The 23,739-nt window shown below is 44.7% G+C and overlaps 1 protein-coding gene across 1 annotated transcript in view; it reads right to left on the bottom strand.

The window, feature by feature from the left end:
* LOC118025592 (cationic amino acid transporter 3-like) overlaps positions 1-4,950 on the bottom strand; it is an 84,736-nt gene extending 79,786 nt beyond the window's left edge. Inside the window, exon 1 of the mRNA XM_035028108.1 lies at positions 4,929-4,950. The gene's annotated coding sequence lies outside the window, so the exon portion shown is untranslated. The remainder of the gene's footprint in view (positions 1-4,928) is intronic.
* Positions 4,951-23,739: the final 18,789 nt, after the last annotated feature.

The raw sequence follows: 23,739 nt of genomic DNA, 5'->3' as shown, positions 1-23,739 counted from the left end.
AAGCTGAGTTGGGTTGGGGCTGCCAAGTTCTGTTGCTCAGGCTTCAAATCTACTGTTTCATATTTTTTCTGTTCTGGGCTATCCCTCCATAATCCCTAAGTAAACAATAAATATTTACTGAACAATGGTGTTCAACCAAGCAACTAAAGCTCAGAAGTTGTTGCAGCACAAATATCATAGAAACTGACACCAAAGACATCAGAGGAAAATCAATATTGCCTTCCCTCCAGTAAAAGGGCCAATGGCTCCCAACATTCTGCTTTTTAACATACCACTTGATATATTCCAACTTGGGTTCATCTAACTCATGTAGCGTCATGTACTAATTAAGCTATAAGACAACAGGGCATGAATCACTGTAGAGTAATTCTCACATGGGATGTGTGAGGGGTGCTTGGGTGTGAGTTATGACAGGTTAATTCATGGACTGGTCAGCCTTGTTGCAATTACAGACCCATTTTGAAAATAACATCTGAGGTTAAAATATAAATTTGGACCCCCCAGTCATAAACCGATAGCCCCTACATCAGCCAGTCAAGGTCAGATGGCACTGTGACCCCTTTTCTCCTCAGTCTACATCATCCATTCAGCTGTGCTAATGGCCACACTTTCACTTTCCCCACCTAGGCCCACAGGGGCGCTGTGAACAGAGGGGAGGAGAGAGAAAGGCCTTCATAACCACCTTCAAGAAGGAGAGGACCAGGCTGCCTGGGAAGGAAACACTGGAGAAATGGGGGCAACAGCCAACCCAGGGTCCATGACTGAGAAGGGAGAGGAGCCAGGAAAGTAGTCTTATGAATTCTGACATTTAATAAACCTCACCCAAAGCAGCCAGACAAAAATTAATTACAGTTTTTATATCCACAACTGTGAAGTGTGATGGGTAGGGAGAAAAGAAATGAGTCACCTAGCTCAGTAGTTCACAACCAAGACAATTCCTTCTGTCCCCTCCCTCTCTGGGTTCCAGGAGAGAAGGTGAGCGCACTTCTGCAGACAGTCTCCTCACCGGCCACACTGTGCTCTCTACACACCCTGAGCCATCTGGGACATCAGCTGCCAGGGCCTGGAGAATCTGCCCTGCTCTGTGAGCTTGTATTAAAGCACTCACTTGTAACTGTCTGTTAATTTTCACAAGGATTTATTTTTAACTGCCACAAACCATTGTCTGAATATATCAAATATATATATATTTTAATGAACAAACCCTGCATATAGTATCTCCTACCTCCTCCTCTCCTGCTGCTATTCAAATTGTCCCCTCCATTTGAGAAAGGCTTTGCATGAACAACTCACAGCAAAGCCCCAGAAATGAGTAGTTGAAAACAGAGAACAAAATCATACAGCCCCCACTCTCCTCCCTACTCAGGCTTTGGTTTTGAGAGGATTTTAGGAAATGATGTCATAGGTTTTTAAAGACAGAAAGATCAAGTCAAAATTGAAAGGTGTGCTCTATAGATGATCAAAAGGAACCCTTGGGTTATGGGTCAGACCTTCTATCTACAAATCCATCTAGACTCCTTATTTGCCACCTACCAGTTCCAATGTTATTATTTACCAACAAGCATATGAGATAGATAGGGAGGGTCAGTTCTTAACTCATGGATCCTTTCTATCCTATAAATGTGATTGAGGTGTCCCCCATCCATCCCCAGGCTTCAAACTGTTCAGTGGTTCCTCACTGCCCTTCCTTCATAATCCCTCCTTCCTTAATAATCTGACCTATGCTTATTCCTCCAGCCTCATCCTCTGCCCAGTTCCTGCTCCACCTGTGAAATTTGATACTCACCCTGTTCCCTTGCCTCTAATGCCCTCTTGGCCCCTTCACTTAGCTAACCCCCACTTCTCTTTCAGTTCCCAGGTCCGCTGATGCTTCCCCAGGAAGCTTCCCTTACACTGCCCTTCCCATGTGGTCTCCTAGCACTGGGCTTCACCATGTGCCACTGATCCTAATGTATCCAAATTCCAGGTCAGCTGCCTGTCTCCTCCATCAGACTGTGAGTTAGGTGCTCAATAAGTATTTGTTGAACAAATGACCAAACTGAGAAGAGATACTTGAAGGAGCACATAATCTAGGATTCCTATCTACTTGACTTTGAGATATAGACTTTTAGCCAAGCAGCCTTTACAAACCTGGATCAGGTAAAGATATAAATGGAATTATCTTCCAAGCAGAAGGTGAGCAAAATCAAAAGTATGGGGGGAAAACCAACTGTGATAAAATGTTGACCGCAGGGTGATAAAGAATTCTTAGCTTTGAGGACACTTGTTTAAACATATCAGGCTGCCTGGGGTTATAGACAACCAACCACCCATGCCCAGTTAGAGAATCTGTACCTTTTTGAAGGCATCATGTTCACGCCTTATAATCCAGGTAGGATGTCCTAAGGCAGAGGTTCTCACTTCCGGGGACAGAGGGAGGCCTAATGAAGACACCTGGGGAACATTTTCAAACTTCAGATCCTTTCCCTCTGGAGATTCTTGTCCACTAGCCCTGTACTTCCCATGACTGACTGCTCTAAACTACCTAACTGACAAGAAATTGTCCTCGTGTTCATGCGGAAGAGGTTATAAAATCCTCCCTCACAGAGAGAAGGCACAGTTGAGTAGTTAAGAGTAAGGTTCTACAGGTAGACTGTTCAGGTTCAAATCACACCTCAACCTCCCACCTGGTGACTCTGGACAAATTAGTTTTCCTCTTGGGGCTTTAATTTCCACAAGAGTCAAGTGGGAGTAAAAGTAAATCCCTCCTAGTTTAGTTGTGAGGAGTAAGTGAAAGGATGCCTGTCAAGTACATAGCTCAGTGCCAGTACGGACTTAATATCATCTACCTAACACTTAAAAATGAAATCTGATCCAATGTCCCCAAACTCTGAAAATCAGTCTTTATAAATGTCTAGCCTCAAAATCATCCACTGAAACTTGAGCCTTTTAGCTGGCCCTCATGAGACATGGAAACAGTTTTATTCCACATAATTCACTTTGAAACACTTAGGACTCTAATTAGGCACCCTCATCCATGTGGTATTAAACATTTGGTGGTCCTAGGCTCATTGAGTTAGACCAGGCAGCAAAAAATGCAAGGCTCAGATATAATAATAAAAATTAAAATAATAAATATAATAACATCTTTGCCTGTGGATGCCTTATTTCTGGAACAGGCAGTGCTGGGTACTATAGAGGTAAGAGCAATGACCATTATGTCAGAAATGCTGGATGTGAGCCCTGGCCCTTCCATGTGACTACATGAACTTGGGGAATTGGATCACTCTCTCTAAGCCTCAGTCTCCTCACCCACAAGGACCTCACCTGACCTCCCTCACTGGATCAGCATGAGAATTCAGTGAGGAGATACAAACCACCCCACACTGCTGGTGGGAGCGTCACTGGGCACCATCCTGAAGCACAATCTCAGTAGAATTAAGAACACACACACCCTCCCACCCCGCAATCCCTCTGCGAGGTGCACACCCCAAGGAGACTCTCTCCTGAGTCCATAAGGAGCCCATGTGAGCACGTTCCTCACAGGACTGTTTGTGGTGGCAGGAAGTGGGAGCTGTGCCAGCATCTGTTCCTAGAGGAATATATAAGTAAAATGTGCCGTGTGTGCACAATGAAATATGACACGGCAGTCAGAGATAATAAAGCAGATTTACAGAGAGCAACTTGGGTAGATCTCAGAAACAATGACAAGTAGGAAAAGTAAAAGCAGGATGAGGTGTACAGAACAATGCCATTTATGTACCTTTAAAAAAATAGAAAACGCTGTACATTTGTGAAGGATTCACATGCATCTATTAAAAATGTCACATCATTCCTCTGCTGAAAACCTTTTTCTGTTTCCTTTTCATTCAGAGTAAAGCCAAGGTCTGCATTTACAATGGCCTACAGAGTCCTACAGTATTTGTCACTGACCCAGCTACTTCTCAGCCTTCTGTTTCTGTCTCTTCCCACACATTTCTCTCTAGTCAGTGGCCTCCTAACCTTCTGGCCTCCTAACTTACCAGGCAGGACCCTACCTCAGGGCCTTTGCACTGGCTGTCCCCTATAAAGGCACTACTTCTCACCCAGATATCCACATGGTTCTTCCCTTCACTGTATTTGGTGAAATGGAACGTTTAAAGCATGGCCTTCCTGATTCACCCCACATAACAACTGCAATCTACTCCTAACTATGCACAACAGACCTTATCCCCAGCCCTTCATTTCTCCATAGCACTTGTCACTAATTAAGGTACTGTATGTTTTACTTATTTGTTCATTATATCTCACTCCATAAGAATATAAGCTGCTTGAAAGCAGGACTTTTTAAACTGTTTGGCTCCTGACTATATTCCCCACATCTACAACTGTGCCTGACACATAGCACTGTATTTGTGGAATGGAGGAATATATCTAAATACACATATAGAGCATGGACTGGAAGAGCATTTGTTAAATACGCTAAAGCAAGTGCCTCCAGTGAGGAGGGGATATGAGAATAGAGATAAGGATGAAAGGGGAAAATAAAATGCATTGAAAAGGGGCCTGACAGGAAGCAATGGTGCAAACACACCATGACTGAGGGAGGGACTGACTCCACTCTGTGCACTGCAGGTTCAACACAGGATTGCAGGAGATAATGTTGTGAGAGCACCTGGTACAGAGCCTGATAAATGACAGGGTCTCAGTAGATTTAAACTGAAGGGGAACCGGAATCCTGTAATCACCAGGATATGGAGAATACAAAGAAAGAACCTACTAGTTCCCTCTGAACCCATTTCCCTTTTCCCAATTCTTCTCCTCCAGCCCCTTCAACTTTCCTGGAGGCTCCTGCAGTTGGCACTAAGGATGCTTCTGCCACGTTTCTCTCTCTGGGGAACCATCCCAGCAACCACCTCTCAACAGAGACACAACAGTGGTTCTTCACATTTGTTGAGTCACAGACCCACCTGAGGTTGGTCACCTCAAAAAAAGTGTCATACACTCTTCTGAAGTCCATCTATGGACCCTGAGCAGGAATCCCAGTGGAGGACCATCTGAATGGCAGTGTGGGATAAGGGTTGCATGATAATTTCTGTTTTCCTCAACTGTGTTGTGCAGGGTGGTCCTTGTGCTCTTTCCACTTTTACCGAAGATGAGGGAAAGTGGGCCAAAGACAAAGTATGAAAATAACAGTGACTGAACACAAAAAACAAAACACCTGGGAATTAAATAATCATATTTTATGAATCCAGCAGAAGGAGGCAGTATAAACAAATGAACAACCAAATGCACAGAAGAGAAAGCAAACCCATTATTGGGAATCCTGAGAATGCCTACCACAAATCCAGCTTATAACAACACAGACAAACATCGTCCACAAATGCTATGTTCAGAAATGGCTTTTCTCCAGTGAAATAATCTGAGATTATTCCAGTGGTTTCTATTCAGTCCAGACTCTGACTCAGGTGTCAGAGCCCTGCCCTAATTCTCCCCCTACCCTCAGGCCCATTACCTCCTTCCTAACTCAGCTCCTTACATCCTGACTTACACTTCCTGGGATGAGCCTTTGGCTTGAGTAAGTACCTGCCCTCCCAGTGATGCCCTCCTCACTCCTTTCTGTCCTGTCTTGATCCTCTAGATCTTCTCAACCCTATTCTACATCCTGTCCCCCTGTCTAGGAAGCCTTTCCTAAACCTTCCTGACTGATCCCCATCTCCAAGCTTCTTCCCCTCCTGTCAGGACTTACAAATCATCTTGATGCTCAGCTGAAATAATTTTCCTTTTCTGTTGGTGTTCTGTGTTTGTCACTTGAATTCCTTAACGGTCTAAAAGCTTCCAGAGGGCAGGACCAGGATCCATGTACCTCCTCCTTCTGAATTCCACACTCCCACACTAAACGCTCACTACCCAGGTCAAGGATCTGCTCATAATTGTACCAATCAACCATAAGAGGCATTTAGGACAGAGAAAATGAATATATAGATGTATTAATTGACCAGTATATCTTGAAATTCCTAGAAATAGGATTTTTTCCTTTGAAAGAAATAAAAGGCCAATCCCAGGTGAGAACAGGAGACTAGAACATGTACCAATATTTATTTCAAGATTGTTTCCTTGGGACATTTCCCAGTGAATGCCCTGGGTCTTTGAATCTCAGCTTAATTAGGAAACAGTCTCTCCCAAAGGAGGTCCCCACTCAGGGGTTGTGATGAAACAATACAAAGAGGGTCCAGGGAACATGAAGCCAGCTTGTATGAATTCCCTAATGCCTCTGGCTGTACTTCCCTCCCTCTCCTCCTTGTGTTTCTCTCAGTCTCTGAGATCATTCCAATCTCCAAAACTAAGTTCCCAACCAAGTCTCCCAGAAGAACTGTCAAGTCCAACATACATCCACTAAATTGCAGGCTTTCTTGTTTTCCAGCCAGAACTGACGCGCCCCCCCCACCCCCACCCCCCGCCACTCTCCTTTGTTCTGGAAGTCATTGTGCATTGCCCCCACTTTGGACCTTTTCTTTTCAAAACATTTTTACAAGGCTGTAAGTTCCACTAATTCCTGTGGTTGGGTGTTACCACTCTTGCCAATTAGGAAGTTGGCCTTGTGGCTCCTCCTGAAGAGCTTCAAAGATAGTTTGGATACCAGTTGCTTTGCTAGAAGTTTGATATAGAATTGAAAGAAAGGGTAATGAAGCTGATGTTCAATAATTATTTTCAAGTTCTCAAAGTTTCTAAGAAGTAGACCTTAAATGCAACATCTCCAGAGATTATAGCAATCCCTTTGTATCCATACACAGCAACTTCATGATCCCAAATTATGTAAGTTCTCTCATCCTCCTTAAAATTTCCAGATAGGGGAGGAGCAAGATGGCAGAGGAGTAGGAGACCTAAATTTCACCTGGTCCTAGGAATTCAGCTAATTAGGAATCAAACCATTCTGAACACCTACAAACTCAACAGGAGATCGAAGAAAAGAATAGCAACAACTCTCTCATCAGAAAAGCGACCACTTTCTGGAAGGTAGGACTTGCGGAGAAGTGAATCCGAGGTGATATTCAGGAGGATAGACCTCGGGGGAGGGGCCTCTGTCGGCCGCTTCTGGCAAGTGATAGAACCACTGAGCACAAAATCGAAACTTTTAAAAGTCTGCTCCGCTGAGGGATGTCACTCTGGTGGCTAAGCGGGGGGTGGAACCCTCTGGGACAGTGTGGTCTCAGGACCCTCGGGGTCACAGAAAGACTGGGTGCCTGAGTGCGGCAGAGCTCCCAGGTAACGGAGCGGGGAAGCCGGCTGCAGAGGCGGAGCCCAGGCGCGGGCTCTCAGCTCGGAGTCGCCATAAACCGTGATCCGCGGCACAGTCGGGCCCCTGCTCCTCCAGCAGGGACCCAACAAGCGGCAGATCCGGGGAGACGCACCTTCCTCCCCCGGGAGGAGCTGCACGGGAGTGCACCGCAGGGATCTGCTGGGATTGGAGACTCCACATGGGGTCGGGTGCCAGAGATAGAAATGCTCGGTCACAGGCTGGGTGAGCACAGAGTGCAGCCGGAGACCAGGGAGACGGGAGTGACTCACTGCTTTTCTCTGGGGGTGCACTGAGGAGCGGGGCCCCGAGTTCTCGGCTCCTCCAGGGCGGAGATTGGGAGGCTGCCATTTTCACTCTCGGCCTCCAAAGCTGTACGGAAAGCTTGCAGGGAACAAAAGGTCCCAAGAGCAAACCTGAGCAGATGACTTAGCCGGGAATGGCAAGGGCGGGGACAATTCTGCCTCCGGCAGAGACATTTGGAAACCACGGCAACAGGCCCCTCCCCCAGAAGATCGGCAAGAACAGCCGGCCAAGACCAAGTTTACGGATCAGTGAGAACGGCAGAACTCCAGGGCTAGGGGAATACTGCACATAGAATCCATGGCTTTTTTATCATGATTCTTTAGTCTTTCAAAGTTAATTTTTTTAATTTTCTTTTTTTACTTTTTCTATTTTTTTTGAATTTTTCTTTTTCCCTTTTTCAACATCTTATCAATCCCTTCTCTAAAAATATTTTTTATTTTTCACTTTTAGAGTCATATTCTATCCCTTTATTGTAGTTAACCTTATTTTTGGTATAGATATGTTGTTCTTTCTTTAAAATTTTGGGATACAGTTTCTTCTAACAGACCAAAAAACACCCTAAATCTCTAGTGTATGGCTTTGTTCTAGTCTCCTGCCTGATCACATTCTCTCCCTTTTTATTTTTAAATTTCTCTTCTTTCTTTTTTCAACCAACTTCTTTTCTTATCAATTCCTTTTATAAAATCTTTTATAATTTTATCTTTACAGTAATATTCCATCACTTCATCATATTTACCCTTATTTTTGTACATATATAAGTTTTTCTTTCTTTAAAATTATGGGAGGCACTTTCTTCTAACAGACCAAAATACACCCAAAATCTAGTGTGTGGCACTGATCTATTCACCAGCCTGATCATATTTGATCATATTCTTTTTATTTTTCTTTCTTTGCCTTTCTTTTCCCCCTGGTTTCAGGTCTCATCTGATTTGTTTAGTGTATATTTTTCTGGGGTTGTTGTTAACCTGTTAGCATTTAGTTCTTTCATTCATCTATTCTGCTCTGGACAAATGACAAGACAGAAAAACTCACCTCAGAAAAAAGAACAAGAGGCAGTACTGACTGCCAGGGACCTAATCAATACAGACATTAGTAAGATATCAGAACTAGAGTTCAGAATGACGATTATAAAGATACTAGCTGGGCTTGAAAAAAGCATGGAAGATACTAGAGAAACCCTTTCTGGAGAAATAAAAGAACTAAAATCTAACCAAGTCCAAATCAAAAAGGCTAGGAATGAAGTGCAGTCAAAAATGGAGGCTCTAACTGCTAGGATAAATCAGGCAGAAGAGAGAATCAGTGATATAGAAGACCAAATGGTGGAAAATAAAGAAGCTGAGAAAAAGAGAGATAAACAACTACTGGATCATGAGGGCAGAATTTGAGAGATAAGTGATACCATAAGATGAAACAAGATTAGAATAATTGGGAGCCCAGAAGAAGAAGAAAGAGAGAGAGGGGCAGAAGGTATATTGGAACAAATTATACCAGAGAACTTCCCTAATTTGGGGAAGGACACAGGCATCAAAATCCAGGAGGCACAGAGAACCCCCTCAAAATCAATAAAAATAGGTCAACACCCTGACATCTAACAGTAAAACTTACGAGTCTCGGAGACAAAGAGAAAATCCTGAAAGCAGCTCGGGAGAAGAGGTCTGTAACCTGCAATGGTAGAAACATTAGATTGGAAACAGACCTATCCAGAGAGACCTGGCGGGCCAGAAAGGACTGGCATGATATATTCAGAGCACTAAATGAGAAAAATATGCAGCCAAGAATACTATATCCAGCCAGGCTGTCATTGAAACTAGAAGGAGAGATAAAAAGCTTCCAGAAGAAACAAAAACTAAAAGAATTTGCAAACACAAAACCAGCCCTACAAGAAATATTGAAACGGGTCCTCTAAGCAAAGAGAGAGCCTAAAAGTAACATAGACCAGAAAGGAACACAGACAATATACAGTAACAGTCATGTTACAGGCAATACAATGGCACTAAATTCATATCTTTCAATAGTGACCCTGAATGTAAATGGGCTAAATGCCCCAATGAAAAGACACAGGGTATCAGATTGGATAAAAAAACAAGACCCATCGATATGCTGTCTGCAAGAGACTCATTTTAGATGCAAAGACACCTCCAGATTGAAAGTGAGGGGGTGGAACAATATTTACCATGCTAATGGACACCAAAAGAAAGCTGGGGTGGCAATCCTTATATCAGACAAATTAGATTTTAAACCAAAGATTATAATAAGAGATGAGGAAGGACACTATATCATACTTAAAGGGTCTATCCAACAAGAAGATCTAACAATTGTAAATATCTATGCCCCTAACATGGGAGCAGCCAATTATATAAGCCAATTAATAACAAAATCAAAGAAACACATCAGGAATAATACAATAATAGTAGGGGACTTTAACACCCCCTTACTGAAATGGACAGATCATCTAAGCAAAAGATCAACAAGGAAATAAAGACTTTAAATGATGCACTGGACCAAATGGACTTCACAGATATATTCAGAACAGTCCATCCCAAAGCAACAGAATACACATTCTTCTTTAGTGCCCATGGAACATTCTCCAGAATAGATCACATCCTAGGTCACAAATCAGATCTCAACTGGTACCAAAAGATTGGGATCATTCCCTGCATATTTTTGGACCACAATGCTTTGAAACTAGAACTTAATCACAAGAGGAAATTCAGAAAGAACTCAAATACAAGGAGGCTAAAGAGCATCCTCCTAAAGAATGAATGGGTCAACCAGGAAATTAAAGAAGAATTTAAAAAATTCATGGAAACCAATGAAAATGAAAACACAACTGTTCAAAATCTTTGGGATGAAGTAAAGGCGGTCCTAAGAGGAAAGTATATAGCAATACAAGCCTTTCTCAAGAAACAAGAAAGGTCTCAAATACACAACCTAACCCTACACCTAAAGGAGCTGGAGAAAGAACAGCAAATAAAGCCTATACCCAGCAGGAGAAGAGAAATAATAAAGATCAGAGCAGAAATCAATGAAATAGAAACCAAAAAAACAGTAGAACAGATCAATGAAACTAGGAGCTGGTTCTTTGAGAGAATAAGATTGATAAACCCCTGGCCAGACTTACCAAAAAGGAAAGAGAAATGACCCAAATATATAAAATCATGAATGAAAGAGGAGAGATCACAACCAACACCAAAGAAATACAAACAATTATAAGAACATATTATGAGCAACTATATGCCAGCAAATTAAGTAATCTGGAAGAAATGGGTGCATTCCTAGAGATGTATAAACTAGCCAAAACTGAACCAAGAAGAAATAGAAAACCTGAACAGACCCATAACCACTAAGGAAATTGAAACAGTCATCAAAAATCTCCCAACAAACAAGAGCCCAGGGCCAGATGGCTTCCCAGGGGAATTCTACCAAACATTTAAAGAAGAATTAATACCTATTCTTCTGAAACTGTTCCAGAAAATAGAAATGAAAGGAAAACTTCCAAACTCATTTTACGAGGCCAGCATTACCTTGATCCCCAAATCAGAAAAAGACCTCATCAAAAAGGAGGATTACAGACTAATATCCCTGATGAACATGGATGCAAAAGTTCTCACCAAAATACTAGCCAATAGGATCCAACAGTACATTAAAAGGATTATTCACCACGACCAAGTGGGATTTCTTCCTGGGCTGCAAGTTTGGTTCAACATCCGCAAATCAATCCATGTGATACAATACATTAATAAAAGAAAGAACAAGAACCATATGATCCTCTCAATAGAAGCAGAAAAAGCATTTGACAAAGTACAGCATCCTTTCTTGATTAAAACTCTTCAGACTGTAGGGATAGAGGGTACATACCTCAATATCCTAAAAGCCATCTGTGAAAAACCCACAACGAATATCATTCTCAATGGGGAAAAACTGAGAGCTTTCCCCGTAAGGTCAGGAACGAGGCAGAGATGTCCACTATCACCACTGCTATTCAACATAGTATTAGAAGTCCTAGCCACAGCAATCAGACAACAAAAAGAAATAAAAGGCATCCGAACCGGAAGAAGTCCAACTCTCACTCTTTGCAGATGATATGATACTTTATGTGGAAAACCCAAAAGACTCCACCGCAAAACTGCTAGAACTCATACAGGAATTCAGTAAAGTGGCAGGATATAAAGTCAATGAACAGAAATCAGTTGCATTTTTTTACACCAACAACAAGACAGAAGAAAGAGAAATCAAGGAGTCGATCCCATTTACAACTGCACCCAAAACCATAAGATACCTAGAAATAAATCTAACCAAAGAGGCAAAGGATCTGTACTCAGAAACCTATAAAATACTCATGAAAGAAATTGAGGAAGAGGGCGCCTGGGTGGCTCAGTTGCTTAAGCGACTGCCTTCGGCTCAGGTCATGATCCTGGAGTCCTGGGATCGAGTCCCACATCGGGCTCCCTGCTCTGCAGGGAGCCTGCTTCTCCCTCTGACCCTCCCCCCTCTCATGTGCTCTCTCTCTCTCTCATTCTCTCTGTCTCAAATAAATAAATAAAAATCTTTAAAAAAAAAAAAGAAATTGAGGAAGATACAAAGAAATGGAAAAATGTTCCATGCTCATGGATTGGAAGAACAAATATTGTGAGGATGTCAATGCTATGTAGAGCAATCTACACATTTAATGCAATCCCTATCAAAATACCATCCACTTTTTTCAAAGAAATGTTATAAATAATCCTAAAATTTGTATGGAACCAGAAAAGACCCCGAATAGTCAGAGGAATGTTGAAAAAGATAACCAAAGCTGGTGGCATCACAATTCTGAACTTCCAGCTCTATTACAAAGCTGTCATCATCAAGACAGTATGGTACTGGCACAAAAACAGACACATAGATCAATGGAACAACAGAATAGAAAACCCAGAAATGGACCCTCAACTCTATGGTCAACTAATCTTCTACAAAGCAGGAAAGAATGTCCAATGGAAAAAAGACAGTCTCTTCAACAAATGGTGTTGGGAAAATTGGACAGCCACATGCAGAAGAATGAAACTGGACCACTTCCTTACAAAATAGACTCAAAATGGATGAAAAACCTAAATGTGAGGCAGGCGTCCATCAAAACCCTAGAGGAGAACACAGGCAGCAACTTCTTCGACCTCAGCCATAGCAACTTCTTCCTAGAAACATCACCAAAGGCAAGGGAAGCAAGGGCAAAAATGAACTATTGGGACTTCATCAAGATAAAAAGCTTTTGCGCAACAAAGGAAACAGTCAACAAAACCAAAAGACAACCGACAGAATGAGAGAAGATATTTGCAAATGACATATCAGATAAAGGGCTAGTATCCAAAATCTATAAAGAACTTATCAAACTCAACACCCAAAGAACAAAGGATCCAATCAAGAAATGGGCAGAAGACATGAACAGACATTTTTCCAAAGAAGACATCCAAATGGCCAACAGACACATGAAAAAGTGCTCAACATTGCTCGGCATCAGGAAAATCCAAATCAAAACCTCAATGAGATACCACCTCACACCAGTCAGAATGGCTAAAATTAACAAGTCAGGAAATGACAGATGTTGGCAAGGATGCGGAGAAAGGGGAACCCTCCTACACTGTTGTTGGGAATGCAAGCTAGTGCAGTTACTCTGGAAAAGAGTATGGAGGTTCTTCAAAAAGTTGAAAATAGAGCTACCATACGACCCAGCAATTGCACTACTTGTTATTTACCCCAAAGATACAAATGTGATCTGAAGGGGTACGTGCACCCCGATGTTTATAGCAGCAATGTCCACAATAGCCAAACTATGGGATGAGCCAAGATGTCCATCAACAGATGAATGGATAAAGAAGATGTGGTATATATATACAAAGGGATATTATGCAGCCATAAAAAAACTGAAATCTTGCCATTTGCAACGACATGGATGGAACTAGAGGGTATTATACTAAGCGAAATAAGTCAATCAGAAAGACATGTATCATATGATCTCACTGATATGAGGAATTCTTAATCTCAGGAAACAAACTGAGGCTTGCTGGAGTGGTGGGGGTGGGAGGGATGGGATGGCTAGGTGATAGACATTGGGGAGGGTATGTGCTATGGTGAGTGCTGTGAACTGTGTAAGACTGATGAATCACGGACCTGTACCTCTGAAACAAATAATACATTATATGTTAAAAAAAAAAAAAAAGAAGATAGTCGGAAGGGGAAAATGAAGGGGGGGGAATCAGAGGAGGAGACAAAACATGAGAGACTACGGACTCTGAGAAAAAAACCGAGGGTTCTAGAGGGGAGGGGGTGGGGGGATGGGTTAACCTGGTGATGGGTATTAAAGAGGGCACATATTGAATGGAGCACTGCGTGTTATATGCAAACAATGAATCATGGAACACTACATCAAAAACTAATGATGTATGGTGATTAACATAACATAAAAAAAAAATTCCAGAGAATGAAATCTCTGGACCGAAACAAACCAGTAGCTCCCAAACATACAAGTATAAAGCTTTTTGGATAGCTGAGGTTCCTTAGGGTTTCTGAAGTCCTAACTCAAGCATCCCTGCAAATCAGGTAGAGGGCAGTCATGAATACGAGAGTAGAGGCTTTGCGTTCTGGATGAGAGCTTGAAATAATAGTAAGTGTAGTGCATGTGTACACCAACACTTTCAAAGTCAAAACAGTTTAGAATAGATACGAAAAGGTAAACAGAGCAAAAGCCACCTGATTGCTGGGGTTGAGTCTCATATCCAAGGGTAGAAAAATTTAGATAACAAAACCAAATGAAGAATGGGATGTGCCCATTTTCTCTTTCTCTTTCTGCCTTCTCTAGAATGCTGTTCCCAATCATGGTCATTCATTTATTCATTCAACAAATATACTGGTCCCCAAATATTTTTTATATAAAAAATTATTCACTGTTTATTTGAAATTCAAATTAATTGGGCAAATCAATTACTTTATCTGACAACCCTACCCAGTACAGGCATGATTTTCTGCAGGGCATTTTAGTATATTTTTAAAAAATTTTTATCTAATTTTATTTAAATTCAATTAACTAACATATAGTGTATCATTGCTTTCAGATGTAGAGTTCAGTTATTCATCAGTTTCATATAACACCCTGTGCCCTCTTTAATGCCCATCCTGTGGGCATTAAACCTGGTGAAATTACATCCTGTGCCCTCTTTAATGCCCATCACCCAGTTATCCCATTGCCCCACCCACCTCCCCTCCAGCAACCCTCAGTTGGTCCCCAAATATTAAGCATTGTGGACAAAGCAGACACAAACATCCCTCCACTCAAGTTGGTTACATTACTGTGGTAGGAAGCAAAAACTAAACAAGTAATAAAAATATATTTTGTATTGGGTTTGCAATCAATGCTGTAGAGAAAGGGAAAGTAAGAAAAGGTTAGGATGTGCTCAGAGTAAGAAAAGGTTAGGATGTGCTCAGAGTGGGTTTTGTGATTTTAAAATGGGGGGGGTTCAAGACAGCCTCTTCTTCACATTGTTGTGCAGCCATCACCACCATCCATCTCCATAATTTGTTCATCTTCCTCAACTGAGACTCTGTACCCATTAAACAGTAGCTCCCCATTGTTCCTTCCTGCAGCCTCTGGTAACCACCATTCTACTTTCTGTCTCTCTGAATTGACTAATCTAGGTACCTCTAAGTGGAATCATGCAAAATTGTCCTTTTGTGACCAACTTATTTCATTTAGCATAATGTCTTCAAGGTTCATCCATGTTGTAGCATGTGTCAGAATATCCTTCCTCTTTAAGGCTGAACAATATTCCATTGTATGTATATTCCACATCTTGTTGCTCCATTCATACACTGATGACCGTGCTGGTTGTTTCACCTATTAGCTGTTGTGAATACTGCTGTTATGAATATGGGTGTACAAATGTCTTTTTGAGTCTCTGCTTTCAATTCATTGGGATATATACCCAGAAGTGGGATCACGGGATCATATAGTAGTTGTATATAATTTTTTAAGATATCCCCATATTGTTTTTCACAACAGCTGCCTCATTTTACATTCCCACCAGCAATGCACAAGTGTCCCAATTTCTCCACATCCTCGCCAACACTCATTATCCTCTGCTTTTTAATAGCAGCCATCCTACTGTGTGTGAAGTGGGACTTGGCTATTTTTGAGGAGTAACAAGGAAGCCTGTGGGGGCAGAACACAGTCACTGAGGGGGAAGCAGTAGGGGATGAGATCAGAGAGCAATCAGGAAGCCAGATTTTTCACATATGGCCTGAGCATCACTGTGAGGACTTTGGCTGTTGCTCTAGGTGTGATGGAAACCCTATAAATACTGAGAGTTTCACATGTTGCCTACTGATTTTCATGTTCTGTGAACTAATTATTGGTCTCTCAAACTAAGGAAAAGCCTCCTCCAAAGTTTGAAAACATGGCATGGAGACAGGTTTGCAGGTTCTCAAGAGATGCCTAGTGTATCTGACAACAAGTAAGGGCTGAACAAACTGAGTTCTTGTATCTGCCTCCCTCTCTAGATGCCAAGGAAGAGATGCCATACAGCCACCCATCGGGAGTGACATGATAGATTGCTTTCACTGAAGCTGTTCATTTTCTGGATTAACTCTAGGCAGGACTGGATCACTTAAAATTTAAACAAAAGTCATTTCAGTATCATTCACTATTTTGGTTATTCCCACCATTGCTGTGGGTAATCAAGAGCTGACATGGAGATAAAAGGCACATTTCTGGAACCTCGTGAAATTAAGGACTGCAAAGACAGATTAGGGTAGAATGTCAGATGGGGAAGGAACCATGAGAATCAGTCAATCGTAAGCCTTATTACTAAGTGCAACCAAGACTTGAACTTGTCCGTGCTCATTAAGCCAAGAGGAAACACAGCCACCTCTTCTAACTCACCTACCTACCCTCCCACCCCCTTCACTACTACTCCCAAATTCCATCCCAGTCTGGCAGAAGCTGAATTTCAAGTCACTAAAACGCATCTAGATGCAGACTAACATACACAGGACCAACTGTACGTAGATCAAATCCATCTACCCAAATGCAGACAAAAATCTATGTAGATGTAGAAAAAAACATTTGCTTCCTTCCCACAATACCTATGGAGTCCCTGTTATGTGCAGACACCACACTAGTATCATTGTACTATTATTTGGATAAACAATCATATACCAGGGCTTCTCTAGAGGCTGTATAGACTCCATATTATCTAGTATCATTCTGGGATGGTTGTGAACAAGGTGACTTTTCTTAGTCCCTCTAAGATAACTGCAGAGAAGACAGTTAAATGCAAATTCCTCATTCATGATTTGACACATTTACAGGTTTAGTTTCAGTCAGAATCCACTTTTGGAAATTCTTAACATTTCTATCACACCAAAACAAGATGATCTAACTGGCAAATGAGAAATGTCTGAGCTTCTGCTTCTACTCCTAGACTTGTTCTTTCTAATCCCCACTCTGCTTTGTAATTTCTGTGACAATAAAAGAAAAAAGGGAGAAGAATAAACCAAAAGAATATAATCCAAAATTCATAGTTATCAATTTGGGATATACTTGGTGACAGAAATTGGCCTTTCCACATGATTTTGCATAAGTTAACATTAAAATGAACCTGCCTTCTGGAAGCACATAATACATATTAATTGATAATGGAGAGAAGTAGCCCAAGAACTGCTAGAGGGCAAGAGAAAGACAACCTAGAAATCAACATTTGCCACATAAAATGCATGGACAAGTGTTGTCTGGACTTCAGGCGTTGGGATGCTGCCCACAGTGTACATGGCTGTGTGGAGGGGGGAAAGCAGGAGAACAGTTTAAGATTCTAAAGGCCTTTAAAATTAAAGAGTTGCAAACACGTTTTCTGATAACAGCAAACTCCCTCCTGGAGACGCAGTATTTTAAAGGCCACTAGGCAGCCACACCCCAGGGAAACTTGGTAATCTTTCCTCGTACAGCCTGACCAGGCCTATAATCCATCCCCACCACAACTTTTTTTAAATTAGATAAGAAAGGCAGGGAGATACCTTCAGCAGCTGTAAAAATTGATATCTAGCTCCTTGAGCATGGAAGAAAGCCCCTCAAGTCCTCTCTGGTGATGGGGGACCACCTTATCAAACTGGACCTGCAAAGTGCACATCAGTGTCCTTCCTAAGAAGATTCGGCACAGAGACTTTCAGAATCTCCAGTGAGAAAGCATGGAAAACATGAAAGAGGCAGCAAAGCCCAATGAAAAAAAATCTTCATTCATTCCATGAACATGTCTAAGCATACTATGTGGTAGGCCATGTGGGAAAGACAAAGATGAAGAAAGCAAGCTCTGTACCAGGTCAGAAAGGAAAGGCCAGGAATAGGGCAGGGCAAAGAGCTAAGAAGGACCCTGGAGGAGAAGCACCAAGGAATAACCACCCCTAACTTATATGTTCTTTAGCAGAGCTAAGAACGTTTCTGATCTGGAGGAGAACAGAGTATAGACCTCCACATCACTCTGACCCCAGCAAACCTACCTGCCCTCCCTAAACTCATAAGGCCTCTGGTCTGCACCCCCCAATCCAAAGTCTAGCCATGAAATACCCTCTACTAAAACCCCACAGGGGTTCTATAGCCAGTGGCATTCCAAGCCCAGGCTTCTTCCTCTCTGGCTCAGTCTCAGTTTTTTTGCCAACTCTATAAAAATGAGAAATCACTTACCGATGAGCTTTTTTGGCCTCAGAGGAGAGAGACCTGAGAAGAAAGTGCAAGCCAAACCCAGAGACGGGGAAAGGATTGGCCAAGCCAAGTCAGGACTTGAGTGGAGCTTAGCAGAGGCAGCAGGAGGAGGGGCACTCAGGGAGGCGGAGCCTCTGGGAGGCCATGGCTTCGGGGAGGTCATGGCTTTGGGAACAGTAGGAATGTGTTAAGAAGGTGGCATAGTCAGAATCCAGGAGAAAAGCCAAAGGTGGGCAATGCAAGACTAGTGGGGCCCTGTGTGGGTGAGGTGGTTGACTGAGGGCTTAAAAGGGACTTTGTTGGAGACTTTGTTGGCAGGAAGATGTGAACTTAGAAGTAAACAAGCTTTCCAGGGTCCTGGGTATGAAGGAGGTCCTGGCTGGAAGGAGGAGAGTGTAGGAAGCCCGGTAGAGCACAGCCTGTGGAGATTTGGAGGCCAATCTCAGATCCAGCTAAAGAGCCCAGTCAGAAGTGAGTTTCTTTCCTTCCTTTCTTTTCTTTTCTTTCTTTTTTTCCTTTCCTTTCCTTTGAGAGAGAAAGAGTGTGAGCAGGGAGAGGTGCAGAGGGGGAGAGAGAGAGAGAATCTTAAGCAGGATCCATGGAGCCTGATGTGGGGCTCAATCTCACAGCCCTGAGATCATGACCTGAGCCAAAATCATGAGTCTGACATTTAACTGACTAAGCCACCCGGATGACCCTCAGGAGTTCTTTAAACCCCCTCACCAGCCGCCTCTCCCAGAATCTCCTACTAGGTTCTTCTACCACCACCATCCATCACTTTCCCCTCATTCATGTTTCCTATCACTCCAGGAATAAAATCAAAAGGCCTAAGTCTTAGCTTCACCTAAGGGATTTCCTGAGATCATCATTCAGTGTTCATAGCATATTCTAACTGAATGTGCATTGAGCCCTGTGCTGGAGGAAGTAAAGGAAAATATATAGTTTCTGCATAGAGAGCTTCTTGCTCTGGACATAAAAACATAGGGCTTCCAAGTCTTTGAAACAGTGACCAAAGGAAGGTGCTTCTCCTTCCCAGAACATTAACCTTCAAACAGAAGCAAGACTTCTCAGAGCTGGAGAAGGTGGGGTCTACTTAGAGACAGAGGGCTGAATGTACAAGTGATGGGCCCAAGAAGCCATGGGTCTCAAGGAAAAGGGGTACCACTGCCTCTACTAGATAGTGCTGAGATTCCTCTAAACCCTAAAGTAGGTTCCATAAAGACTGGGGTGGAGGTGGAGGGAGGGGAGAGAAGGGTAGCAGTAGGTCCCTAAAGGGACAGAGTCTGTAAGAATGATTCAAAAAGAAAGCATTGAATTTGGAGCAGAAAGAATTGCCCTAGATCTCAGGAAGAACCTCCAACTGAGGAAAACCTGCAAATCACATTGACCCTGCCCTAACACATCTCCAGTACACATGGGCCAAGGGCACTAATTGAGCACCTGCTGTGTCCCAGGTGCGATGCTGGGTAGGGGATGAGTGGCCCAGCCAAGGGTACAGAGCCAGAATTCCTAGAGGCAAAGGAGATAGGCAGGATTGGAAGGATGATTGTCGTGATAGAACAGGAGGGGAAGGACATCTGGGTGTTCGATTTGTGTCTGTTCCAACAGTCCTAGGTTGTCTTCCCTTGTCTCAAGCTGGGATTGTCCCAGATGTGCATCTGCTTTAGGGCAAGAAGGGCAGGTGCAGGGGAAGGTCTGTCTATCCTTGCATCTAGTCCCCAGAGCAATGTCTTCCCCTTTCTCCCTGTGCTATTCACTGCCTGTTGGGTAGAGGGTGGGAGGCTGAGGAATATGCCAGGGCCCCCAATTACCAGGTAAGGAAAAGAACTGGCCCAGGGTTGGGGGTATGCAGAGGACACAGAGTTGGGACCATAAGTTTCTCATGGAAGAGGGGTACAGATGGGGGGAACTGATGGTTCTGGCCCATCTGAGTGATTTCTCCTGAAGTATCTGAACATTGAGGGGTGGGATGAGGGAAGAGGGGAGGAGGCAGAGGTATGAGCCAGAGACAGGGGAAGAGGCTGAGAGACACAGAGATAAGAGGAGCAGGAAGAGAGCTGGGAGGGAGGGCAGAGAGGGACCAGGGATGGGGGAGGCAGCACAGGAGACAGACAGGAGGAGATGCAGGGGTGGGAGAGACACTGAAAGGCGAGACTCAGACAGATGTGATGGGAAGAGAGACCCTCAGACACTGAGGGAAGGACGCAGGGAGGGGGACAGCTAGAAGGGAGAGCTGAGGGCAGACCCAGTCCTGGGACATCTCAGAGCACAAACTATCTGGACTCAGAGAGACAGACAGGCCCACAGACAGGCAGATGTGCTGACAGAGATTAAGGTGAAAGAGGCCAAGATGGAAGGAAGAAGCCAGGGCTGCAGGGAGGAGGGGGAGGGAGCAGACAGAGAGAGAGAAGGAGGCAGGTGTGCAGCAGGAAGGGGAGCCAGGCCAGGGAGGGGGCTGCATATTGGCTCCAGGAGCCTCTTCCCTCTCACCTGGCTCCTGCTGAGCCCGGGCCCCTCTCAGGAGCTGCTGCTGCTGGATGGGCCCAGAAAGCTGAGAGGGCGAGGCTGCTGCCAGGCTGCCCCAGGCTCCCTCCCAGTGCCCACCTGGTGGTCTCAGAGTCCCCACATGGATATGGACACAGCCTCCCCTCCCCTCCCCCCACAATGCTGCATCACAAGAGGCCTGAGCTCAGCCCTGATTTGTCAGAGTTCATGCAACCTGACACCCCCGTGCAGGGGAGTGGGGGCCAAGGAGAAAGAGAAACTGAGGCAGGCAGGCAAGGGAGGCTGACAAGCTCTGGAGAAAGTGCTGGGACAGACTGGTTAGGGATCTCATGGAGGAGAGGGAGGAGAGGTTCAGGCCTGGGACTGGGTCTGCATTGAGAGCTGAAGAAGCACCACGCACAGTATGAGCAAAATAACATACTAGTGACTGTCCATTCATTTGGGGTCAACAGTATAGATACCTTCTGAGCAGTCAGGATCAATGCCTTCAAGCAGCTCCTCATTAAAGGGCCCCCACAAATACACATATGAGACCCACTAAAGGAGAAACTGAGGCAGAGAATAGAGACCTTGAGGCCAGTGTACATGCTTGAATCTAGGTTTTAAGGGCCCAGATATGAAGCAACCAGCCAAGTGTGTGAAGACCTAAGACAGCATGGCAAGCTGGACCTTGCCTTTCTCCCAGGCTTTCTTGGGGCTCTGCAAAGACCAATTCCCCCAGCTCCCGTCAGGGCCAGAGGAGACCCTAAGAACATTAACTCAAGCAATTAAGTCCATTCTGAACTGGACAAGGTTACCATGTGATTAAAGCCAGGAGCTAATAATTACATTTCTCCTCCACTTTGAACCCTTTACCCTCCCAATCTGCCATGGACACACATCTTTTAGGAAACACACTGAGGCAGAACCTAGAAATTATTAAAACTGTACACAGTTCTTTTGCATAAATTTCATTTTATCCTTAACAGCAAGCTGCAGAAGCAGGCACTAATATTGCTATTTTACAGGTAATGAAATTAAGGCACAGAGAGGGTAAGTAACTTGCCTCAAGTCCCAGAGCAGGTGAGTGGCAGAGCAGAGAATCACATGACTGCACTGTGGGGCCCCTCCTGCAGGCTCTGCCCTGAGAAGCAGCCAGGCTTGGGGCCCAGATGTAGAAGGAGAAGGTTCTCCCTGGAGGACCAAAGACCTGCCTCCTGGGGCCCTTCTCAGCATGTCCTGCTCAGGAGTGCTTGGCCAAGGTGAGGCCTCAGCTGGGAAGTGAAGATGAAAGGGTTAACCACATTATTTATGGCAGGTCTTTGAGGTTTAAACACAGAATTCCGACCATGGAAGGGGTGGATGAAGGGAGAGCCTGGAGAAAGGTCTCAGAGCCTTCAGTCTTCCCATGACCCTCCTCACCCCATCCCTGTCTCCCTCTCCCTCCTTCTGTCTCCTGACCCCCAGGGGCCTCTTCCTCATCTATCCAGGCGCGGCAGCTGTCTCCCCCCAGCCATGGCTCCCTATCCTGTGCGGTCCAGGCTCATCATCCTCACACCTAGGAGGTCACATCATGGCCAGGAGTCAGCCTCCCTCCCAGTGTCCTGCCCTCCCAGCCCAGGGTCACCATGGAGCTACAACCCTGGACATTTTACATTGTGGCCCCGCATCCAGCAGACCCTGCCTCCTCCATCCCTCTGCCTCCCTGACACACATTCCCAGCACACACACACACACACACACACACACCAGCACACACTCCCTCCTCATCTGTCTCCAAGGTTCATACTCCCTCCCCCAAGGTCATGCACTTCCTGAGAAATCTGACTTCTCTGATCCTCTCTTCTCCATGTTCCTGCTCCTGCTAACCAGCTGGACATCATTCTCCTTGTCTCTTCCGAAACCTTCTAGACTTCTGTGTCTGCCTCCATCTTCCCTCCTGTGGTGATTGCCAGTCTCCCATCATCCGAGTCATGGGGTCTGGTGCACTTGCCCTTGACCCACTCAGCTCACATACATGTGCTGAGGGAGCTCCCGGAGCGCTGAGTCTCTCTGTCCTGCTGTCAGCCTCCTCTCCCAGCTGTCAGGGAGCTCCCCCAGGCCAGGGCCCCTGCTCCTCCCTCTGGGCCTCCCCTGGGTGCCCAGCACACACAGAGAGGGTGGAGTGTGGGACTCACTGCTTCTGCTCCCAGGGAGAAAGGAGGAAACTGAGAAAGAAGCCCAAGCAGGGGCAGGATCTGAGCCTCCACTGCCCCGGGGGCTTAGTGTCAGCTCAGCAGGCAGCTGGAGGGAATCCATGTCTAGGGGGCAGTGCTTTCCTGCAGACCCCCCAGGGCCCGTGTGTGTGTGTGTGTGTGTGTGTGTGCGCCTGCCATGCAGGGAGGGGAGAGGAGGCTGCGGGTCTGAGGCTCCAGGAGCGCAGGGCCTGTCTGGAGGGGAGAGTCCTGCGGGAGCTGGACTCGCAGACCCCCGGCAGCTCCCAGCACACACAGGCCCATGACTGCAGGGAGAGAGGGCGGCCCGCGTGGCCACCGCAGGATGGAGGCAGGTGGACTTTGGGCAATACTTCCATCCTCCCTGGATTTGAATTTGCTCATTCACATGGTTTCCTGTGTCCTGCGGTTCAGTCCAGTCTCCATCCTCCCTTCTTGTCCACACTCATGGGCACCTCCTGTGTTCAGAGCTTAGAGCATGTGTTAGGCTGAACCATATGGAATTGCCGATATTCAGTCAGTTTGGGCTTACACAGTCTATTACTTTCACTCTTCTTTGTTCTAAACACTTTTTTTGCCCCCAGGCTAAGGGGCCAGGGGAGCAGAGTGAGGAAGGGCAGACACGAAGAGCTCACGGTTACTGTCTGTGGCCTTCCTCCCACAGCGCTGATGCTCACTGCAGTCCCGGGAAGGACCTCCTGCAGCCCCAACAGGTACTCCCCACCTGTGGCAGGTGAGTGAGTGCAGGTGAGGAGGCTACACGG

The sequence above is a fragment of the Mirounga leonina genome, unplaced genomic scaffold, assembly GCF_011800145.1.
Source record: "Mirounga leonina isolate KUSES-001 unplaced genomic scaffold, KU_Mleo_1.0 Mir_201, whole genome shotgun sequence".
Classification (NCBI taxonomy): Eukaryota; Metazoa; Chordata; class Mammalia; order Carnivora; family Phocidae; genus Mirounga; species Mirounga leonina.
This window is presented reverse-complemented; position numbering and strand designations above follow the sequence as displayed.